The sequence below is a fragment of the Octodon degus genome, unplaced genomic scaffold, assembly GCF_000260255.1.
Source record: "Octodon degus isolate 3935 unplaced genomic scaffold, OctDeg1.0 scaffold00067, whole genome shotgun sequence".
NCBI lineage: Eukaryota > Metazoa > Chordata > Mammalia > Rodentia > Octodontidae > Octodon > Octodon degus.
In genome coordinates this window covers 10,823,343-10,830,287 of record NW_004524643.1, presented here as the reverse complement: position 1 = coordinate 10,830,287, position 6,945 = coordinate 10,823,343, and the positions used below count along the sequence as shown (strand labels likewise).

Below are 6,945 nucleotides of genomic sequence, written 5' to 3'. Positions count from 1 at the left end.
TAGGGGCCAAGTGCAGACAGGACCCAGGTGACAAGTGTCCCCTACCACAGCCCCTGTGATCACAGTCTAAGCTGGGAGGGACACAGTGGGCAAAGGCAGACCAGGCTAGAAAAGCATGGGCAGGCAGGAGAAAAGCTCCTTCTCTGATAACATTTGCTTGGTCTTCTTTTTCACCTCAAACCTGATTCCACACCAGCCACGAATTCTCACCTTCATGGAGCTTTTCTAAACTGGGTGCTTTTCACTCCTGCCTCTATTCTCTTAGGTAGGCACTGTTAGCCTAGGTGAAAAGCCAATGCACAGAGATGGTCTTTGACCAAGGTCTTCCCGCTAGAGGTGGGATTGGAACACAGACAGATTGCTGGAAAGCTTACCCTCTATTCATAAGCCTGAGGGCTGCAGTGCCCTCACACATCTCTCTGTCTCCATGGGGACTTCAGCATTCCAGCAAGGCCTGGAGGAAGGCAGGGCCACAGCTGCTGAGCCTGGTGGATGCCCAAATACAGAGCTGGCTACACAGGTTGGCAGGGGCTGGACAGGCTGAGTCTGAGGGGAAAGGCCCCTCAAGGTGGGTACCTGTGTCGCTTTCCTCCCTCCCTGCTGGAGCCACAGCACATCTTTTTTTTTTTTTTTTGAACTGGGGATTGAACTCAGGCCCTTGTGCTTGCCAGGGAAGCACTTATTCCACTGAGCCATCTCCCTGGCCCCCTACAGCACATCTTGAATGCGGAGTGCCACCTGCTAGCCTCTGCCCTCCCTTTCTGCCAACAAGCTCCAGGCCTACACAGCAAGAACAGCCCAGAGTTCCTGCTGTGGAGGGGCAAGATTTATTGGCAGTGGGGAAGGCAGAACTCTGGGCAGGGACACAGCACTGCACTGAGGGTCCTGGCTCAGTCTGGGGGCCTCACTACCCATCACACTTATTGATTCAATACTGCCTTAAGCAACCCAAAGGCACTTCCCTCACCCAGTGCACACTCCGCCACTGTGCATATGATAGAGTGAGTCAGAGCTCCTGAGGAGTCTGAAGCAAAGTTGCTCCTGTGGACATCCTATGGAGTTGGCATTTGGTCCAGTGTGTTGGCCCTCTCTGCTGCCCAAGAAAAGGCGTGTCCAGGCCACACCACTAGTTCTGGTGGGGACAGAATGTCACCAGCAACCCCAGGCCATGGAGCCCTTCCTATAGAAGCCTGACTGGTGGCCTGAAGGAAGTGGCCAATTGCATTTCCTGCTCTCAGTGTCTTGGCGGGAGTCATCCAAGTCTATTTGTGACACTATCCTCCTGCTCACCCACTTACCCGAGGCAGCCCTGTGTGGGGTCCCTGCCTGCTAGTGTTTCCCTGCCATATGACAGTTGGAGGGCTCCCTGTCAGGGTTCCTTTCTGGGTGAGCTCTTCCCATCCCCTGTCCAGCAGCTGTTTAGGGACAAAGTGGGACTGGGGCTCCATCACTGGAATCTTTTCCAGCCCCATGACCAGAGCAGCCAACATCCAATATGGAATTTTTATCCCTGGGCTAATCATGTTTATGGCAGGCAGCTCATGGGCCAGGACATCCTGGGTATAGTTTTACTTTTCCTTTTCAGCCTTTCATGATACAAAGCCACGAACCATGATCTACACTGGCACAGACATGACAAGCCCACACACACTTGCTGCATGTGCATCTGGGTCCCTGTTGTCCTCGTTTCCATCCAGCCCCAAGGGTCCTGCTCCTCCTGCTTTCCCTTCTCCTTCTGCTCTACTTTTTCTTCTTCGTCTTCCTTTTTGACGTTTTCTTTTTTCATTGCACATGTAAGCATCCTTCTTACATCCCAGGCCTGCAGTGATCCTCCTGCATTGACCTCCCAGGTTGCTGAAGGCATAAGCCACCTTGCACCAGCTTGCCACAGAAACTTGCTCGTCCTGCACCACCCTGTGTGCACTCCAGCATCCCAAACGACAGCCGTTCCTTCCAACATGAGCACGTGGGCCATTTAGCTCCTTAGGTGACACACGAAGTGCCATGTTTCTATGCTGGTCCTTGTGCTGGAGAGTGAGAGCCTGCCCTCACCAGGTTCCCTCTCTCCCTGAGCGCCAGCCTTCAATCTGCCTCCATTTCTCCAGGCAGGTTAAACATGCACCTTTAACAGACCCCAAGGAGCTCTTTCCTGGGCTTTCCTCAATTCAGGAGCAGAATGATGACCCACGCTCTAGCTCCAGCCTCCTCATCCTTCCCCCTCCTCTCCTCACACCCTGCTCTGACTCTATGCCTCCATTTTCATCCACACTCCCCACACATCCAGAATCTGCCCACTGCTACCCTTCCAAGTCCCAGCTTCTCTGCTTCTGTTGCAGGCAGCTGAGTTGGATAGAAATATTAATAGCAGTCAGACAGGACTAGGCTCTCAAGGAGAGAGTATGGAGGACAAGATGACTTCGCAACTGTGGGAGAGACAGGCAGGTCCCTGCTATGGGCTGAACCTTAAGACAAAAGAGTAAACAACTGCAGCCCCATACTTCCCTAAAGACAGGCATCCAGGATTGATATTCTAAAGGAATCTCTCACCTGAAGGACACCTGGGAGTCACTAACCCAGCCCCCCCACAGGAAAAGGCCTGGTTCTGTATTTGTGCCCACTAGCCATGCCTGCTTGCTTCCCCATTTGGTCCTGGATTTAATCAATTTGACCTGAGCAATGAAGCTTGTACTCTGATTCGTTGACCATACTTTTGTCCTGCCTCATGCCCACCTAAGGGAGTTCCCATGTTCTTCACCTTAGACCCACCTCACCACATTGTTGATTTTGTTTGTTTGATTTTGGTTTTGTTTTTTGGTGGAACCCAGGATTGAACTCAGGCCCTTGCGCTTGCCAGGCAAGCGCTTATTCTACTGAGCCATCTCTCTGCCCCGCCACATTGTTTTACTTCATAAAAATTTCTAGAAAACACAGGATTGGAGGCAACCCACTCTGATTCCCCCTCTGTCCTTCTTTCAGACAGGACATTTCTTTTTCCCAGTAAATATATTCTTTTAACTTCCACTGTTCCTAAAATTCATTCTTCGGTTTTAAAGAACACAAACTCAGCCCAAGTATCTTTCAGGTTGGGAATTTCAATCCCCTATATCATTTGGAGGGCATCCCTCGAGATCATTGCATAGGTAAGCGTTTGAGTTTCTTTATAGTCTCTGGATTGGGACTCATTTAGATAATAAATTTTTATGCTTCAAATGTTGATATGTCTTTGCTCATTGCTCATAATTGCTTAAGCTTTGCCTCACACAGTTTTTTCTCATACATTTCTGTTAAAATTGCTTATAACTGTTTATGCTTTGTCTTTTATATAGTTGTGTTAAAATGTTGGTCAAAATGTTGTTGGCAAATCTAAGCTGAAATATGGAAATATTGCTGGCTGTGTAGCTCAGCAGACTAAGCACCTGCGTAGGCAAGCATAGGGACTGGGGTGGATCCCTGGCACCACATGCCACCCTGCCCCACCCCCGAGGCATGCTGATCTGGCCACGGAGTCCTGGCCTGGGAGGCTAAAAACTGGAAGATCACTAGGAGTCTGAGCTGTGTAGTGAGACCCTATACCAAATACATAACAACAACAACATCAACAAAAAACAAAAACCAAAACAAAATATCGAAAGTCAGATGTGATAGTGCATATCTGTAAAATATGCAAATTTTATATAAGGTTATGTAATTTCTTTAATGGGACTTTTATGACTGTTTTGTGTTTGTATATGTTGTGTTTGAACTAGTTGCTAAATGTGCTGGCATTCCCTGCTTAACTTTATTTTTTTTGTTGTTTATTTTTTTGGTGGAACCGGGGTTTGAACTCAGGCCCTTGTACTTGCCAGGCAAGTGCTTATTCCACTGAGCCACCTCCCTGGCCACGCTGCTTAACTTTAGACAACAGTGCTGGACAGAGTAATGTTAGAATACCTCAGTAGACTTTAATATACACTTCTGCAAAATGGGACTTTTAAATCTAGCTCAGACTTACAAAATATACATGCCTGGATATAAAACATGGCACTCCTTTTACCAGCTAAGGGACATTAGGTCGGCGACTAGTCTTAAGACTTGGAAGACAGGTTTCACTGAGACAAACTGACTCTGATACCCCTCTACATGCTAGAAGAAATATGAGGCCTGCTCTGCTTCAGTTCCATTTCTTTGACCTTACTCCTATTTTCCTACCTCTCTATACTTTCCTTTCCAGAGGCATGTAAAGTTAGAAAATTCTAGACTGTCCACACTAAGTGAAGCCCATACAAACTGAACATGTGTTAATGCCAAAGACAGAGAAGTCGCTTTAGAGAAATGACACATGCCCAGTCTCTCTTAGTCAGAGGAGACAAACAAACAAACAAACAAAAAATCATTCCGTCCAGGAGCACACATATAGAAGCCATGTCTCTGCTTAGTGCTCTGGGCAGGTCTCCTTCAGGAGGTTAAACCTGAGACACAGTGGAAAGAAACAACTTCTGGGTGACACCAGAAGGAGATGTCTTCAAAAGCAGCACACTTACGGGACCAAAGCACAGTTAGTCTAAGGGAGGATCTTCCAATCTTTCCTCCTCTCCTGGGACTCAGTATCATTTAGGTGCATAAGAGGTAAGTTGTAGACTTTAAAACCTTTACTGTAAAGTGTTAGGTAAGCTTGTTCAGGCTTTTATCTATCCCTTACACAACATTGACAGTGGTTACTTTGCCAGCTAGTAAAGCAGCTGCCACTCATTCAATTAGAAGCCAGATTTCTCCAGGATTTTTTTTTGTGAATCCCCATTCAAGGCAATGGCTGATGGAATGTTGACCAGACAGACAGCTGGAATCCTGTCTGGAGACTGATCTCTGGTTGTGAGGGTCAATAGAAACTGAGACCACCTGAGGGGTCATGGCCAGGGCTACTCTCTGGCGGATACCCAAAGGTCCCAGTGGAAACGGGCTCCTGCCCACTGAACACTCTCCACTTACCTATTGTACTTTTCTTTCTCTGCTAGTAAACTACTAGTTCTCCCCAAGCTTTTCAACAAAATTGCTTAATTAGCCACCCCTTCAGAAATGAGACTGAGACAGCTTGCAGCAATTTACCTCTCATAGCAGTTACCTGGGGAATGATTTACATTTGTGCCTTACATATGCTAACTAAGGTAAGAGTAAAATGATTTTTGTTGGCCTTATTGTGTTTTTACCAATGTGTAAAGTATGATTGCTCAATGACAAATATAAGTGTAACCTGTGAGCTCCAAGATTTAAGTCTTTTCCAGTTGCTAAAAATAATTAGATAAAGAAACGCTAGTGCTTGGAGACTTGGTTAGTGCAGGGGTGGGCAAATCGCACCAGTCGGTTGTCTCTATCTCCAGAGGTGATCCCCTGCACAGCCCAGCAGGAGAGCTGCTCTGCTTCCAACTCACTTTTTATATGTATGCTATAGTTTATTACAAAGTTCTGCGTCCTTCTGTAGGCATTCCTGGTACCAGATGAATTGCCAATTATAACTTAGGCTTGGAAATCAATTAGAAAGAAGGTGGGGATGTCCAGAACAATTTCTTCTCCTTTTTCCAGATGGAAATCTCATAGTCAAAGTCTCTTACTCCTTTAGAGTGTATCATTCAGGGCCTGGGAGATGGCTCAGTAGGATAAGCACATCCCTGGCTAGCTCAAGGGTCTGAGTTCAATCCCTGGCTTGGCCAAAAAAAAAAGACTGTTAGAGTGTATCAGTCAGCAATGGAAGATGAGGCAGCTGAACTGTGGACTTTAGTGGAAGCAGCATGCACTTCTCAAGTGTCTACCAAGGTGAAAAAGGAGGTACCACCCATGGAGAAGCCCAAGGTGGTGAAGACACACCTTCACGACATGACTAACCTGCCCGAGATGGTGGGCAGCATCGTGGGTGTCTACAATGGCAAGACTTTCTGCCAGGTGGAGATCAAGTCTGAGATGACTGGCCACAACCTGGGCAACTTCTCCATCACCTCCAAGCCGGTGAAGCTGGGCCGGCCTGGCATTGGTGCCACTCACTCTTCGCGCTTCATCCCCCTCAAGTAGTCACCTGGCCAAGAAAGCCACCACTGTCCTCCCTAAAAAATAAATAAATCCAAAGCACAAATTTTCAGTGTTGAAGTAAAATATTTAGGCCTCATCATATGCAGGGGAATCTGAAAACTAGGGAAAGAAATAATTAAACCAATTCTCTCCTTCCCACAGCCAGGACCCTAACACAACTGAGGGGATTCCTGCTAATTACAGACTGTCACCTTTGGATACCAGGATATGGGGAGATTGCATGACCCCTCTATCAACTCATAAGGAAGACCCAAAAGGCAGATTTCCATATTTTAACGTGGGAAACTGGTTCCCACTTGGCATTCCAGAAGTTTAAAGAAGCTCTCCCAAATGCCCCAGCCCTAAGCCTACCTACAAGACAGCATTTCAATTTACATGTAGATGAGAGGCAAGGTATGGCCCTGAGAGTGCTCACACAAGATGGGGGACCCACTCAACAGCCTATAGGGTGTCTGAGTCATGACTTAGACATCTTAGCAAAGAGATGGCCTGCCTGCCTTAGAGCTATAGCAGCTGCAGCTCTCTTAGCACCAGAGGCTTCCAGGCTGATGTTAGCTAAAGGTCTCACTGTATATACACCTCACAATGTGGCAGGAGTTCTTTCTTCCAAAGGGAGCCTACAGCTATTGGGCAATCCACTTCCTAAATACCAGGCTCTACTTCTAGAAGGACCAGCCATTCAAATAAAGACATGTTCCTCCTGAAACCCTGCCTCCTTTTTGCCATAAAAGGAGGAAACTGAGGTCGATAGACATGACTGCAAATAGATGATCCTCCACACGTATGCAACCAGAGAAGACCTATGAGACACACCCCTTACTGACCCTGATTTGACCCTTTTCTGAAGTGGCAGCTCCTTCATGGAAAATGGGACAGAAAGAACAGGCT

At 47.2% G+C, this 6,945-nt stretch overlaps 1 pseudogene; it reads left to right on the top strand.

Annotated features, from left to right (window-relative positions):
- LOC105742700 overlaps positions 1 to 6,039 on the top strand; it is a 9,407-nt pseudogene extending 3,368 nt beyond the window's left edge.
- Positions 6,040 to 6,945: the final 906 nt, after the last annotated feature.